Below are 16,784 nucleotides of genomic sequence, written 5' to 3'. Positions count from 1 at the left end.
ATTTTTGCATGAACGGAAGCAACCCCTTAACAGCCAACACTTTAGTTAAGAGTAATGGTGCCTGGGTCTTTCAGGAATGGGTTGCAGGAAAGGCTGAGGGATTCTGACAGCCAGAGAAACACGAGGCAACAATGAGAGATCTTAAGAAAAAAAGAGAAGGTAGGGGGTCATTAAGGGAAACGTAGGCTACCCTTGTGGAATGTGTTCAGGGCAGATCAGAGCATTCATTAAATCCATTCGCTCACTAAGTGCTGTCTATATGTTAGGCACTGTCTGTGCTTTTTGCATTCATCAACTCACTTAATCCACTAGAAACCCAACGAGGCAGGTACTTTCATTATTACCATTTTACAGAGGGGTAAACTGAGGAACAGAGAAATTAAGAAATTTGCCCGTGATCACTCAGCTCGTAGGTGGTGGAGGCGGGATTTAGAACTGAGGCAGCCTCACCCATTAGCACTAGACTCTTCTGCCTCAAATATAGCGCCTGCCATCAGGAAGCTCTCAGTCGTCCCGTGAGGAATAAGAGCTAGGAGGAGTAATGGCCAACACTTGGATGACGCCGACTATGTGCCAGGCACAGTTCTGAACGCCTTACACATCTGCTATTTTAGCCCTTGCAGCAATTTTAGGAGACAGGGCAGGGCACTGCTGAATGGGCCCGGCTGTGTGCAGAACTGTGCAAAGCAGGTGCACAGACGCCGAAAGTTCCAGACTCCAGGTTCTAAGAAGAAGAGCTCCAATCCAGGAATAACCTTTGCAAAGGGGCCTCCAGTATACCGGGTGCAAGCCCCACTGTGTGTCCTGGGCTTCCACACCCTCTCCGCTTCCCGACCTGGCCTCCAGAACTAGGCCCCGCTGTACCAAAAGGCAGGTGTAACTGCCAGCTATTCCGCTCAGCCTGGCTGTTGCAGCTGCACCCAAGTTCATGCAGCGGGTGAGGCCCCCTGCGTGTGCGGCTCCAGGCCGGTCTGTAGAGCCAGGCTGTTGACCCTCCTGGAATGGGTGGCCCGCTGAATGGTTGGTCCCTGCTGCCGCTGAGGCCTGACCCACCCGTCCATCCCTGCCATCCCAACTTGTGTCTCACGCCCTCCGTCCCTCCCTCCCCCACACACCAAAAATCACTACCTTGGCACGTGGGATTCAAAAAGTTGCCTAACAAATGAAAACGGACCTTACATCTTTGCAAACCACTTCTGGCAATACATTTTATGAGCCAAAATATGTTTCTATCCCTTGATCCAGGAATCCTCCTCCTCTTGGATTATTTATAATAAAATAAATTTCCAAAAGTGGGTAGGGAGAGGGGGAGTTCATACACAAAGATCTCCTGTGCGGGATTAATTATTCATTTGATAAATACTTATTGAGTTCCTCCTGTGCGCCAGACACAGTTCTAGATGGTGGAACCAAGATAAACAAGGTCCCTGCTCTCCTAGGAATGACATTTTAACTGTGGAAAAAGACAATAAATACCTACATAAATGAGAAAAATAATCTATTTACAACATTCTCTGCAGAGAATTAAAATAAAGGTCTGTGGTAGAGAATAACTCGGTGGCTGCTTTTGATTAGGTGGCCAGGGATGGTCTCTTAAATGTCACTAAATAAGATGAGCTTTAAGCTGAGATTCTCAGGACAGGAAGGGGCAGCCATATGAAGGTCCAGAAGAGAGTATTCCAGAAAAGGAGGCCAGTGTTCCAGGGAACTGCAAGAAACCTGATCAAAGAAAGCAAGTGATCCAAAATGAGTTCGGAGGAGGGGAAAGGGCCAGATCAATAGGATCTTGCAAGCACGAGTGAGGTGTTTGAACTTTGTTCAGTAGATAATAAATACTAAGCAAGGGCATGAGACCAGATTGTGGATGAGAAAGGGGCAGTTAGGAGCTCTTGCCACTGTTCCCGTGAAAAGGGATAGTAGCTTGAACCGGCATGGTGGAAACGGAGAAGAAGAGAAGTTGATGGATTTGCGATATTTTTGGAGGCAGGGCTAGAAGGGTTTGTGGAAGGAATTGGGATGGGGTGATGAAGGCAGAGAAGTCAGGATTACTCATGGATCCTCAACTTGAGCTGCCACAGGTACCAATTATACCGTTGGGGAAGACGGGAGAAGATCAAAATTTGGGAAATGAGAAGGGAAGACGTTATGGGTTGAACTGTGTCCCCCTCAAAAAGCTATGTTGAGGGGCGCCTGGGTGGCTCATTTGGTTGAGTGTCTGACTTCTGGTCAGGTCATGATCTCATGGTTCGCGAGTTTGAGCCCCACATGGGGCTCTCTGCTATCAGTGTGGAGCCCGCTTCGGATCCTCTGTCCCCCACCTCTCTGTCCCTCCCCTGCTCGCTCGCTCTCTCTCTCAAAAATGAATAAACATTAAAAAAAAAAAGAGAGAGAGAGAGATGTTGAAATCCTAACCCCCAGCACTGCAGAACGTTACCTTATTTGGAAATCGGGTTATTGCAGATGTAACTAGTCAGGGTAAGATGAGGTCCTGCTGGAGTAGGGTAGGCCCTTTCTCCAACATGCCTGGCGTCCTTATAAGAAGAGAGAAGTTCAGACACAGAGACAGACACACAGAAAGGAGAAGAGCATGTCGAGACCCTGACACTTGAGGAGAGCCAGCCACATGAGGAGGGGGCAGAGATTGGAGTGAGACATCTATAAGTCAAGGGATGCCATGAACTGCCAGCTCGTCATCAGTGGACAGGAAAAGGCACAGCAAAGGTCCCCCTTCAGAGCCCTCGGGAGGAACCAATCCCACCGAGACCTTGATTTCAGACTTCTCATCTCCGGAACTGCAGGAGAATACATTTTTGTTGTCTTAAGCCATCCAGTTTGTGATACTTGGCTATGGCCCTAGGAAACCATACAGAAGAGAAGTAGGATTTCTGCTTGTTATGTTTATACGAGAAGCCTTTTAGACGCCCACGTGGAGTCACTGAGTAGCCATGGGATATGGGATATACGCGTCTAAGACTGTGGTCTGTAAAGTAAGGCACTGGCCTTTATACTTTATACGATATAGCTTTATATATATATATATATATATATATATATATATATATATAGATGTACTTTATACGATAGAGCTACATGACATACAAAGTGATGTCCTAGAAAGGGAGAAACGATTACATAAATGATGGCATACACATTCTATGAAATGGTAGGTCGCCTCTGAAAGAGAATCATTCTAAAGACAGGTAGGAACCTGGAAAATGCTCATGATACTGTTACGCACACAGAGCCGGCGACTGCCATTACGTAACGACCATCTGCGTGCGGATGAGAAGTGTCGAATTGTCTGATTCAGAGTGTCTACCACAGGCCAAGCATTGTGGCAGCATCAAAGGTTAGACTTGGCGAGGGGCCCCTGGGTGGCTCATTTGGTTAAGCATCGGACTTCAGCTCAGGTCATGATCTTGAAGTCCGTGAGTTCGAGCCCCGCATCGGACTCTGTGCTGACAGCTCGGAGCCTGGGGCCCGCTTCGGATTCTGGGTCTCCCTCTCTCTCTGCCCCTCCCCCACTCATGCTCTGTCTCTCTCTGTCTCAAAAAATAAATAAACATTTAAAAATTAAAAAAAAAAAAAAAAAAGGATAGACTTGGTGAAACCTCCAGTAAGCCACCCTCTGTGAGCACACCTATGCTGGAACTCTCACCACACACCGAGTGTCCTGATGGCTTATCCGTGTCCTGTCATCGCTATGTGAGCTCCTTGAGGACAGGGGCTCCTCTCTGTATCCCAAAGCACAAGACCTGGCACAGGGCAGATATAAACTGAAGGCTGTTACATTTAGTAGAACAGGAGAATCAGAATTTGATTGTCATACAGGAACGTGCAGCAAAGGAAAATAGATACCGAGTCTGTTGGCCTGTGGACATGAGGCTCCTTAAAATCTCCCTCAAGGTAGGGATCTGAAGCCTGAAGCCCAGCTCAACGTTTAGTGCCCGTTAAGCGACTTTATCTAGGGGGAGCATGGGGACTTAACTGCTTTGGAAGAAGTGATAGAAGCAAACGCTGGTGAGTAGAAAAATATAACCGAAGAAGACATCCCACTTTACAATAGCAAAGAGAATCAATCCATTGAGTAAGTAAGACTCACAGTGTATAATCATAAATCAACTTAATTTCATTTCCCAGCCCCCCGAAGGAGGGTCACCCTTTCTCTGCCCTTCAATGAGACTTCAAGCATCCTCCAACCTGTCTGCCACTCCCAGGAAATGAAAAGTCCAGTGACCACTTCAATCACCAAACAAACGCTATTCCTAAATGAGATGCTCAGTCCCAGACAAAAGCAAAATCCCAAATTTGATTTAAAATTCTGCCTTTTAGGGGCGCCTGGGTGGCTCAGTCGGTTAAGCGTCCGACTTCGGCTCAGGTCATGATCTCGAGGTCCGTGAGTTCGAACCCCGAGTCGCACTCTGTGCTGACAGCTCAGAACCTGGAGCCTGCTTCAGATTCTGTGTCTCCCTCTCTCTCTGCCCCTCCCCCCACCCATGCTCTGTCTCTCTCTCTCTCTCTCTCCTTCAAACATAAATAAACATTAAAAAAAAATTTTTTTTTAATTCCACCTTTTGTTCCAACAGGGCTTGCTGCAGGAAGGACTGCTATAGCTGGGGACAGGGGCATGGACAGCTGCTTCTTTTCCCCACTTTGCTAACTGTGATTCTGACTTCTCCAGGGCTAGAGGGGTGGGGAGTGGCGAGGTGAGGAGAGGCAGAAGAAAGGAGAGCAGGAGGGGCACCTGGGTGGCGCATTCGGTCAAGCGTCCGACTCTTGGTTACGGCTCAGGTCATGATCTCGTGGTTCATGGGTTCGAGCCCCGCATCGGGCTCTGTGCTGACAGCTTGGAGCTTGGAGTCTGGAGTCTGCTTCGGATTCTGTGTCTCCTTCTCTCTCTGCCCCTCCCCTGCTCATGCTCTGTCTCTGTTATCTCTCTCTCTCTCTCAAAACTAAATAAACACTTAAAAAAAAAAAAAAAGGAGAGCTCTTACCTGACCAACACTATCATAAAATGGCTTTAAAGCTAACTCTTGTGTGGACACATCCATGGACTTTTCAGACACTTGCCCCACAAGCTCTGAGGACCTCTCACCCTAATGTGGGCATGGCACCACCTTGTATCCCATTGTTCACTCCTTCTGCGACCTAAAAATCCAGAGATAACTTCAGCTCGTGCCCCCCGTTAGACACACCTAACAGGCCTTCACATCAGTTCTTCCAATGCATGGCCCACTTCTAGTCCCTGGGAACAGCATCCTTTGCACAAACCATCTTGGGGCATTCAGGCCGATCTGACAGTGCCCCCTCCCCTTTGTCTTGTTTGCCTAAGATGGTACCCATCTATCATCCCTTGAATCTTTTTTTAATGTTTTTTTTTTTAACTTTTTTTGAGACAGAGAGATACAGCCGAGCAGGAGAGAGGCAGAGAGAGAGGGAGACCCAGATTCTGAAGCAGGCTCCAGGCTCCGAGCTGTCAGCACAGAGCCCGACGCGGGGCTCGAACTCACGAACCGTGAGGTCATGACCTGAGCCGAGATCGGATGTTTTAACCCACTGAGCCACCCAGGCGCCCCTCTCATCCTTCTGATTTCTATGGTGGCTGTGAGATGCCAGTCCCCCTGTCTCCCCGTCTCAAACTACCATAGACACATATTAAGCTTTCTGAGTAGACTCCAGGGAACATCTGTCTCTCTCCGCCCTTCCCTCTCTCTTTCAGTATAATTAACATACAATATTATATTAGTTTCAGGTGCAAAGAAGCCCCTCTTTCTTGACTTGAGAAAGGGGGCCACACAAGAGCTCACTCCAACACAAAATTTGTTCAGCTCTAATCTAAAGGCAGCCCCAAGGGTCTCGGGGCTTTTGCCATTACACCATACCGCTAAGTAGTATGAAGGACACACGCGCGTGTGTGTGTGCACACGTGCGCACACACACACACACACACGTGCTCACACAGGGGAATCAAAGATGCCTCCACCACTGTTTCTCAAGAGTTCCAGAGTCTCTGAGGAGAACTGGCACATGTATCCATAAGGCCAGCCCGAGGCAGCATAGTCCCTGCTGGACGCAGTAGAGAAGGTTCCATGGAGAAGGCAGCCTCTGAGCTGGGTCCTAAAGAAGGAGGAAGACAAGCAGAAGCTGAAACGAAGTCTTTTCAAAGAGGGGGATCTGTGTGGACACATGCCCAGTGGTGGAATCGAGGAGGAGTGTACAGATTACCACTAAGTAGTTTGTTTAAACGGGACAAGTGAAAGATAAGGCCGAGCCAGACCCGACATGAACAAGACACGGGGTTTGGATCTTTGTCTGCAGGAAGTCAGTCCTGAAGGTTTCCAACGGGGCAGCAAGATGGAAGGCGGGTTGAGAAAGGCAGTGACTAATTCTTGGTGAAATGTGTTCTTCATTTCCTTGAGTCATTAACCAGGGTCCCATTAAGAAGAAAAACAAAACAAAAACCTTCCAGGACTTGATTTCTTTTCCAGGAAAACCCTTGCCCTTTGGATCTTCTCCTGAGTTCAGTTTATAAAGACACCCAATCCTCTTTTTACTCTTAGTTAAGGGGTCTTGGCACAGCTGCTCGTCCCAGGACCCTCCTTCCAGCCCTGTGGCCCTCAGCTTCAAGCCTGACGGAGCTGCCCAGCCCATTGCCCCGGGGCCCCCCAAGCTGCCCTCTGTGAGAGGCCTAGGGGAGGGCCGTCCTTTCTGAGCAGAAGGGCCATAAAAACCTTGTGTCCATGAGCCCAGCCACAAAATCTTCACCCTGGGCCCACTGAAGCCAAATGGGAAAAATCTAGAAGCCTGCAAAGCCAAGAAAACAGCAGGTTCGGATTCAAACCCCAGCTTTGCCCCTACCCTTTCCGATCTCGAGACCTCCCTCAGCCTCTATGCGTTAACCTGTAAAATGGAGACAAAACCACTTACCTCAGCAAGGAGGCTGCTGTGACAATTAAGCGAGACAGACCTTGTCCACACAGCTACCACAGAGACGACGCTCAGAGAATGTCACTCCTGCCCCTTCCCCCAACCTCTCTCCGTGTCTTGATTTCCTTGCCAATTAAATGTGATGGGGAGTCAAGGAAAAAGTTGAAACTGACCAAGTTCCTAGACCTCTGCCTTCTGCCCCACACAGAGGCCAGTGAGAGCAGAGAGATTTTTCTGCCATGTTTGAGCTCTGGAAGCTCTTTCTTCTTCTTCTTCTTTTTTTTTTTTTTTTTTTTTTTTAGTTTATTTTATTTTTAAATATAACTTATTGTCAGGTTGGCTGACATACATCGTATACGGTGTGCTCTTGGTTTCGGGGGTAGATTCCCGTGATTCATCGCTTACATACAACACCCAGTGCTCGTCCCACAAGTGCCCTCCTCAGTGCCCATCATCCGTTTTCCCCTCCCACAGCCCCCCCCCCCCATCAACCCTCAGTTTGTTCTCTGCATTTAAGAGTCTCTTAGAGGTTTGCCTCCCTCTCTGAAACTATTTTTCCCCTTCCCTTCCCCGACGGTCTTCTGTTAAGTTCAAAATCACAAAGCCACTTAGTGGTAGCACACATTGGCACATACTTGGAAGGAGCCTACCTTCCCCAACCTACCCCATTACCACCGCCTGACTCAGTTTCCCCCTCTGTAAAGTGATTGCATCTGAGACCCATCCCGTCTTTCCCCCTCTGCAACTGCCCACTGGGTTGGGAGGACCGAGCCCGGCAGAGGGCGTGCTGAGCGTAACCTCTTGGCCAAGGCCCTAGGGAGAGGCGTCCAGCCAAGGAAAATTCTAGTGGAAAAAACGAAGAAAGGATTCCAGGTTTATGAGTCCCAGACTTTGAAAAACAAAACTGCTGAGTTGTCTCCTGAGTTAGGGAAAAAGAACACCACAGCCGCCTTGAGATTTCCAGGAAACGATTCGTGAAGGTTTTGGGCGAGGCTGGCAGGGGGGCTCAGGGAGGCCCAGCTCAGTTGGATGCCCTGGGAGGTGGGGGACGGGGGCAGGGGGGTGTTCCCGTGGGAGGCTGAGTGTCCAGGTGTTCCTGGGCATGGTAGAGTTAGGTGACTCTACGTGGGTTCATAGGGACTGTCTATGCACACTTGTCTGTTTGCCTGAGGACAGCCCCCCCCCAACCAAGTATTTATTGAACACTTTCTATGTTCCACTGTGCCCTGTGCTAGGGGATGGGGACGCAGCAACAGATGAGACACAGTCCCTGAGCGCAAGGAGCTGAGTTTAGCAAGGGATGCAAATCAGCAGGCTTTCAGTTGGGAGTACAGGCACCTGGGAGGCGGTTTGGGTGGCCATTCACTAGCTTTGTGGTCTGCAGCCCAGGGTGCAAGCCCAGCCACACGCTAGCTACTTGACTTTGGAGATGACACTCGGTCTCCTTAGCTGGAAAGTTAACAGACTACGATGACGTTGTAGGAGATAGCGAGTGTATGTAAACGTCTGATGACTTCTCTCCATCACGTGCCTGCAAGGTCTGCACCTGGGTAAGTACACAGTTCGTGCAAAGTCTGGGTGAGCTCTGGGCAGGGCTTGCCTGCCTAGGTCACGTGTGTGCCAGGCTCCATCAGGGGGCGCAAGTAGGAGCCCACAGTTTGTGGGGACACTCGTCCACTTTGGATCTGTGTTTCGGCTCACGGAGCGTTCTAAAAATCAGGACGTTCTGCATAAAAATCCAGATTTCCAGTCTTTCTTCAAACCTCGGAAGACCTGGCCATCCTGCAAGCCTGCCACGGTCTCTGCTTCCCATGGATGCGTTCTTCCCAGGAGCACCCTCGCTCCTGGCTGGTCTCCAGGTCTGTCCTTGGAGGGATTCCAAGCTGGTTCAGGAGGGCTTGTGTGCAGACATGTTCTCTCTGAAAGGAGAAGCAACACTGGGCAGCGGCTGGTGCCAGGGCCCCAGCCTCCCCGGGCAGTTCCAGCTGCAGGCATCAGAGGGGCAGAGAGGCCTGTGGACCCTAACCAAGGCTCAGGCTGTGTGGCCGGACACTGGTTACCAACGATAGTACCCGAGGATGGCAGCCATAAAGAATGGCTTTTCTGGCCTATTCGATTTTTACATTTCCAAAATGCGTCAGTTACAGCTCCCAAATGATTAAGACAACGCTCTCCCCCAGAAAGTGTTGCTGAATGTATATACTATGGTTCTTTTTAAATGAGCAAACACGGGACACCTGGCTGGCTCAGTCAGTAGGGCATGCGACCTTTGATCTAGAGGTTGTGAGTTCAAGCCCCACGTTGGGTATAGAGCCCACTTTATTATTTTTTTTAATGATTATTTATTTTTAAGAGACAGGGAGCTACAGTGTGAGAGGGGAAGGGTCAGAAAGAGGGAGATACAGAATCCGAAGCAGGCTCCAGGCTCTGAGCTGTCAGCACAGAGCCCAATGCGGGGCTTGAACTCACAAACCATGAGATCATGACCTGAGCCGAAGTCAGATGCTTAACCAACTGAGCCACCCAGGCACCCTGAGCTCACTTTATTTATTTATTTATTTTTTTAACATTTATTTATTTTTGAGACATGGAGAGACAGAGCATGAACGGAGGAGGGTCAGAGAGAGGGAGACACAGAATCTGAAACAGGCTCCAGGCTCTGAGCTGTCAGCACAGAGCCCGACGCGGGGCTCAAACTCACGAACCGTGAGATCATGACCTGAGCCGAAGTCGGATGCTTAACCAACTGAGCCACCCAGGCGCCCCCCTGAGCTCACTTTAAAAATAAATAAGTAATAGGGGCTTCTGGGTGGTTCGGTCGGTTAAGCATCTGACTCTTGATTTCAGCTCAGGTCGTGATCTCAAGGTTCGAGAGTTCAAGCCCCGCATCGGCCTCTGTGCTGACACTTGGGAGCCTGCTCAGGATGCTCTCCTTTCTTCTCTCTGCCCCTCCCTTGCTTGCTCTCTCTCTCTCAAAATAAATAAATAAACCTAAAAAAATAAATAATAAAATAAAATGAGCAAATAGGCTCATGGTTTAAGCTAAAAGTGTATTTGTTAAAATTCAGGCTGGGAACCCTACAGGTGTGAATGGTAGGACGGATATCTTCCTACTATCCCTGGATCCTCTTAAGATGGCAAATAAGCCCCTCATAACAGATAGTTACCGGGCCCCCACTGTGTGCAACATGCAGGCTGGAACAAGACAGGACGGGGTATTACTGAGACATCTTGGGACAAAAGAGCACCAGAACATAGAGGAAGACCCCTCTGGACCTGTGACTTGCTGTGCAAGCTCGTTCCCCTCCCTGGGCCCCCATTTTCCCTTCTGTAAGATAGTAAGGTCAGAAGAGATGAACAAATACCAACCCCACACTCACAACCCTCCCCAGCCCCGAGCTTGGGCATTGTTTTCTTATTTCGACGGAGTACTAGCTATAGCCGTGATTCTTAGCCTCTTACTCCCCATCCCACATTCTTGCTGCCAAGTCTTGGCTTGTGCTGGGAATTCATCTGGCTCGAGCTCTGAAAGAAATTCATCAGAGGAGGTTTTTCACATTGTTTTCTCTTATTAAAAAAAAAAAAAAGTCTGGAGTCCAAAAAGACGAGGCATCCGGTGGAAGCTTCCAGCATCCGTTATAGAGGTGGTCCTGGTGCAGGTGGGGAGAGGAGCCCCTAGACAGGTGGGAGAGCGGTACCCCTTCTCCAGCACCAGGGCTTGAGTGGCTAAAAGGTTTGCCCTGAAGGATTCCTCTGAGGTCATTCTCCCAGTTCACAGATGGGGGAAAATGAGGCCCAAGGGTGGATGGGACTTTCCCCACAGTCCTGAATCCTAAGCAAAAGCTCTCCCCACTGCCTGATTTTTCTCTCTCAGGCTGAGTCCTCAGGACGGAGTGGGATATGCCCCTCCTCAGCCTGAGGTTGACTGCCATTGAGCTAAAACATCCAGTTTTCTTGTTTTGCACCAGCTGAGAGCCTGGGAAACCCAATCTCTCAAAAGTATGTGTAAAGGCACAGCAGTGTGTCTGCAGCCCAGGAAAAGGCCTTGGAGGCCCGGGGCGTCCACCTTTAGGAGAGTCTTGATGGCCAGATCCCGCGAAAGAAGGAATTTAACACACGTAAAACCAAGCTTTTAGAGCGGGGTACACAGGTGACCAGAGACAGTGAAGAGAGGGAGTAGGTGACTAGTATTAATCCAAAGATGTTTGCCTTCCTCATTATTGGCCTCTTAGGAGCTTGTCCTTATCAAAGCGTCCATCGGTCAAGCTCTTTGCCTAAACCACGTCGCTATCCCCATGAGTATCACTGGCATTTGTGTCATAAATTGAAATCCCCATTGCAGTTTCAAAGTGGCCAGTCCCACAAATAATTGGGAACCCCCTAGGGACAGCTGTGAAGACTGCAATTCAAGGAACCTCAGAGGCACTTTGTTCCTGACCTTACAATCTGAAACTCTGTGGAGAGTGGAAAACTCACCATTTTAAGATGGTGAAAATCGCCAGACTTAAAAACTCCCTTCCACAAACAACCCCAGATTTCTTATCAAATTTATGCTACCTCTGTCATCACAACACCCTAAAAACGGCCAAGTCTAAGATACTGAAATGTGTTCTGATGATACATCATTAACGATGCTCGCCTTCCCTGAAAATGTGCACGGATCGTGTGTTGCACAGTAGTCCCCATGCAACAAATGTTTATCGAACGCCTCCCATGTGCCAGGCACTATGCTAAGCCGACAACAATAATGAAGAAATCAAATACAATCCTACTTTCATGCATCTAATTTCCTATATTCCCATAACGCCTATACTCTAGTGGAGCCACAAGAAAAAAAAAAAACTTGTAAATAGGCACATGTTGTAAATTGCCTATTATATTATTCCTACGGAGTAGGAATTATAGTGTATTATAATTTTTATATTATTATAAAAATTATATGTATTATAATTATTTTTATGTTATTATTAAAAATTATATGTATTATTTTTATATTATTATAAAAATTATATGTATTATAATTATTATAGTGTATTATAATTTTCCTACAGAGTGTTAACGGAGGCTGAGGGAAGGAAACTCGGGGGACATTTTTCGTCATCACACCAAAGCAGGGAGGCTAAAGTTTTCACAGAATCATTTGGTGTATTTCTTTATTTTGTCGCTGATGTCCCTTGTACAGAAGTTACCCCGGAGAAGTACGGAATTTGGGTGGAAGCACCCAGTATAATTTGGTCTCCTCCTCTCCTAGGTGACCGCTAGCCTGTAATCATCTGTTTAATTACATTTCCTGGTGCAGGAATCAGCAGTTATCAGAGGGGATTAAGATAATGCTAACGGGAAAGCTGTTCACTAACTGTTTTTACTAAACACAGGCTGTGAATATGAGGAACAAGGCAGGTTACTGGCAACGAAAAGAAGGAATATAAGGGAAAAATCGGGAGCCGTCAGTATTTCGAAGCAGAGGGAGGATAGCCCATCCTGGGCTCCACATTTTAAGGGTTGTTGACAAATAGCAGCATGCCCAGTTGGCTGTCATTAGCTGACTGGATTCACGCAGTTGGTTCATGTACATCCAGATGGTAGCCATGATGGGCTAGGAGCCATGTCTGTGTCATTCACAGCGGTAGAGTGGGGCCTTGCTTATGGCCTAACATGTTCAGTAAATATACGCAGGGTGAGGTCGACGAAAATGTCTGCAGCAACTGTGACCCACCTTCTATCCTCCCCCTAGAATGGACTCTCTGAGTTCCTTCTCCTCTACCAGCCCGCTCTCAGGAAGATTCCCCCTGACCTTTAAATGGATCACCATGACTCAGCTCCTCTCCTCTCCCCGAAGAAGACATTAAGGTGTCTCTTGTTAAAGAAATGTCCAGAATTAAGGGGCTGGAGGGTGAGCTGCCATATTGGTCTGGAATAAGGAGTCAGGTGGCCCCACTTCACACACCTGTACCCTAGACCTGGATTCTGTAAACTAAAAGTCATGGTGTGCAAAGGATCCCTGAGGGTATCTGTTCCCCTCTTGTCACTGTTATCATTTTTACCATAACCACAGACCCCAACCCTCCAGATGCTTAGGCTGACACCTGATCCTGCCTTCCCCCAGAAGGCTGATGACCCAGTCCAGGGTAACGTCTCCCTTCCTCTAATGCCCTGGGTCACCAGCAGCTGAACTCCATAGCGCATGTAAAGTCACGGTTGTCAGAGTTCAGGGTGAACGGCCTGGGACAGCTGAGGCAAGTCAGACCAGGAGAGAGTCCCGGTTTCCGCATGTGGGACCTGAGAACATCTCATTGGGTCCATGATTTTCTAAAGCACATGCCCAGAGCCCAGAGGTCAGGCTAGGGAGGACAGAAGGCCAGTGCACAGGCTCCGGGCCACCTGCTCTGTTTGACAGAGTCTCTGCTCCTAATAGTTTTATCTATTTGGGTTCCATCAGAGAAAGCATTCAAAGACACAGTCCTACAGCTAATACGAAGTTTGAAAAAACCCAACCCATTCTATGGTCTTTAAGGTTATTTTCCACTATTAAAAAAAAAAAATCTATGAACTATATTTTTTTTTTTTTTTGGACTATGACTTAAACATTCATTTATTTATCCCAAACAACTGGTTAGAGGCGAGGAAAAACCAAGGCGAGGAACGCAAGTCTGACTTCTAATCCAGTGCTCATTCCAATATATACATATATCCTCCAATATATCGCTTAGAGAATTCGGGTGGGGGCAGAGAGAGGGAAGATTACAGTCCCTTTCCTCCCAGTACCAAGTTGTCAGAGCGTGGTCAGCTTTTACCGTTTTTCTATTCTCCATCTTGGAATGGATTAAAAATCTCTGCTGTAGGAAATAGGGCAGGCCAGGAGGTGGTCGGACACGTAAGGGGCTTGTCACATGTGCTCAAACAGTGCAGCACGGCTCACAAAACTTTAATTACCCAGCGTCCTTCTGATCGTTCAGCACATAGCTCCTTTCAGGAGCCACAAGCTCAAAAGGCTAGGAGCACAGGAGGGCAACTTCAATATCAAGAGCCTGGTGGCTGAAGGTTTGGGGCAGAAGCGGAGGATGGAAGTCTTTTGGTGCCTCTTAGAACGAACCCAGCAGATACAGATGTGAAAGGGACCGCTGAGGCTCAAACCCTCCCTACTTCCCTTCTCTTTCTTGTTCCTCAGTCGCGGCCTCACGCTCAGACCACCAGATCTTAGGGCTTAGCCAGACGGACTACATTTCTTTTTAAACTTATTTTTAGAAAAAAAAAAAAAAAAATTTTTTTTTTTTTCTCTACCGGGTCGAGATGAGTGGTCTCCAAAAGGTTTCGTTTCCTTTCTGAGTCAGATTCGGCCTCATGGGGCTTGGCTTTCAATTTCTTCAGCCTCGCCATTCCCCGAGCACTCAGAGGTCCTCTGGTGAGGCCCCCTCAATTTCAAGAGCCCCCCAGAATAAGCCAAATGACTACAGATAAGTTTTTGGTACTTTCCAAAATTAAACTATTTCCCTTGGTGAATTTCCACCAAATGAGCTCATTAATTTGAAAACAGGAAGTGACACATGAAGAGAGTGAGGTCAGGCTGCTGGTGCATTTAACACTGCTTTGTTTTGGGGGGCGGAGAGGTGGTTGGGAGAGAGGTAGGACCAGAGAATGGCTTTCACAGGTCCCAAATCCTTCCCGGATTGGACTAAGAGTCGGGAATCGGTTTTTTTAATTTAAAAACATTTTTTAATGTTTATTTATTTTTGAGAGAGAGACAGAGACAGAGCACGAGTGGGGGAGGGGGAGAGAGAGAGAGAGAGAGAGAGAGAGAGAGACAGAGAGAGAGAAGAGAGAGAGAGGAAGACACAGAATCCAAAGCAGGCTCCAGGCTCTAAGCTGTCAGGATAGAGCCCGGCTGGGGGCTTGAACTCACAAACGTGAGATCGTGACCCGAGCTGAAGTCGGACGCTCAACCAACAGAACCACCCAAATGCCCCAAATCAATGAGTTTTTAAACCAGAGATGCAAAACTCAATCCTTTCCTTTCAGGATTGAAGGACCCTCCAGAGGACACCACTGGTCAAACTTCCCACAGACTGCCACTATTAGAAGCCCCTGAGACCCTCTGCTTGAGCAGGTGTGTCCCCTCCAGGGAGGACCTGAAGGCTCACCCTTCAGCAGCACAGCTCTCTGCCTGAAGCATCAGCTACTCCCTCAGAAGCTAGAAGAAGGTCTGCCCTGGGGAGGAGGCTTAAACACATCTCAGGTTAAAAAAAATAAACCCCGGGCATGGCGGGGGGGGGGGGGGGGGGGGGCGCACCTGGGTGGACACAGGTGCTTAAGCATCAGGCTGATTTCAGCTCGGGTCACGATCCCAGGGTTGGGGAGATCGGTCGCCTCCAGCTCCAGGCTGAGGGTGGATGCCTGCTTGGGATTCTCTCTCTCTCTCTCTCTCTCTCTCTCTGCCCCTCCCCCGCTCATTCTCCCCCCCCCCATAAATAAATAAATAAATAAGCAAACAAACATTAAATTTTTTTAAAAATAAAAACACGGTTAAGTATCAGACAAAAAAAAAAAAAAGAGACCCTGACACATAAAGAGAACTTACTAGATGCCTCTCCCAGTAACTAAAACCAAAGCAAACCAACCAAGTGGGCAGCCTCACTCCTCCCTCAGCTAACAGTCCTGCAGCTATCAGAGGCGTGATGAAGAAGGAGCCTTCGTCAAATTCATTAAACCGAAGGCCGTTCGTATCTCTTAAAAATTCCACTAAGTTCCGTAACGATTTTGACTGATGCACCCAAACGCACGGCGGGTAAGTGGCCTGGTGTGCGTGCGTATGTAGGTGAAACCAGACTCGGTGCCTTAAAACGTCCAGTTTGGTCGCGTGCCTTCGGAACCGCTCTGCAGCATCTCTGCGGACCGCTGCGCGCCGAGCAGCCCGCAGCCGCGCGAGCCCTGGGCCCGGCTCCTGGCGCGAACCCAGGAGAGCCAAGCTTGGGGGTGTTGCTGCTGCTCGTCCCGTCCCCACGCGGGATTACAGGCAAGCCGGAGAGGGGGCGGGCAGGGGGCGAGTCCCAGGTGCGCATTCGTTTCCTCCGCGAATGCTTTTCTGAGTCCCGCATTTGTGCCAGGGGAGAAGGGCCGTGGCCGCGTGCCGGCGCCCACGCTGCAGATCCCGCCCCGAGCCTCAGTTTCCCCATCGGGGAGGCGCCCGCCCCGCCCCCGGGGCGGCCGGGGGCGTCGGCGGGGGCCGCGGGGACCTGCCCCGGGCCTTCCCGGCTTCCGCCTCCCGGGCCACGTCCCCGGCGCCCCACCGGAAGCTCCCGCTGGGCCGCGGGGAGGCGACGGCGGCGGCGGCGGCGCCGAGGTTGGTTGCACTGCACCCTGCCCCCACCCCAGGCCACCCCGCCCCGGGGCTGCCGGCGGCCCCCGCCCCCGCGCTCCCCGGCCCGGGCCGCCCCGGCTCCCGCTGGCTCGGGCGGGGGACTCCCCAGGCGCAGGCCTCCCGGCGCGGCCCGTGACCTGGACGCTGCGGCTGCGGAGCCCGCCCCCGGACTCCTACCCCAAACCTTCCTGCGGGCAGCGGGGGCAGCCCCGGGGGTTCGCCCCCTCCTCGAAGAGTGGCGGGCGCCGCTCTGCTCTCGGCGCTGGGCACGCACCTGATGTGGCGGTGGCGAGGCGACAGTCACCTGCCCGGGGGCGGGAGGGATGCACGATTGAGGCTGGGGGGCACAGACAGGCAATCCGGCATCGGCCTCAGGGAGCAGGGGGCTGTGGGGGACGCTATGGGATCGAAAAGCGGGGCGCCCAACCCCATCCTGGGGCCAGCCCACGGAGACCCAGGGGTCTGGTCAAGGGCGCCGGAAAGGGCAAGTGGACGGCTGGGA

The 16,784-nt window shown here is 49.9% G+C and overlaps 1 protein-coding gene across 4 annotated transcripts in view; it reads left to right on the top strand.

The window, feature by feature from the left end:
- The first annotated feature begins 8,375 nt into the window (after positions 1 to 8,375).
- TRAF1 (TNF receptor associated factor 1) overlaps positions 8,376 to 16,784 on the top strand; it is a 29,949-nt gene continuing 21,540 nt past the window's right edge. For 2 of the 4 annotated variants that reach the window (XM_045468016.1, XM_045468020.1), the window contains exon 1: positions 16,024 to 16,264. The gene's annotated coding sequence lies outside the window, so the exon portion shown is untranslated. Of the gene's footprint in view, positions 8,478 to 15,432; positions 15,710 to 16,023; positions 16,265 to 16,784 lie in introns of those variants that run through there. The other 2 variants (XM_045468021.1, XM_045468019.1) reach the window with 2 other exon arrangements.

This window comes from Leopardus geoffroyi, chromosome D4 (assembly GCF_018350155.1).
Source record: "Leopardus geoffroyi isolate Oge1 chromosome D4, O.geoffroyi_Oge1_pat1.0, whole genome shotgun sequence".
In the NCBI taxonomy this organism is placed as follows: Eukaryota; Metazoa; Chordata; class Mammalia; order Carnivora; family Felidae; genus Leopardus; species Leopardus geoffroyi.
This window is presented reverse-complemented; position numbering and strand designations above follow the sequence as displayed.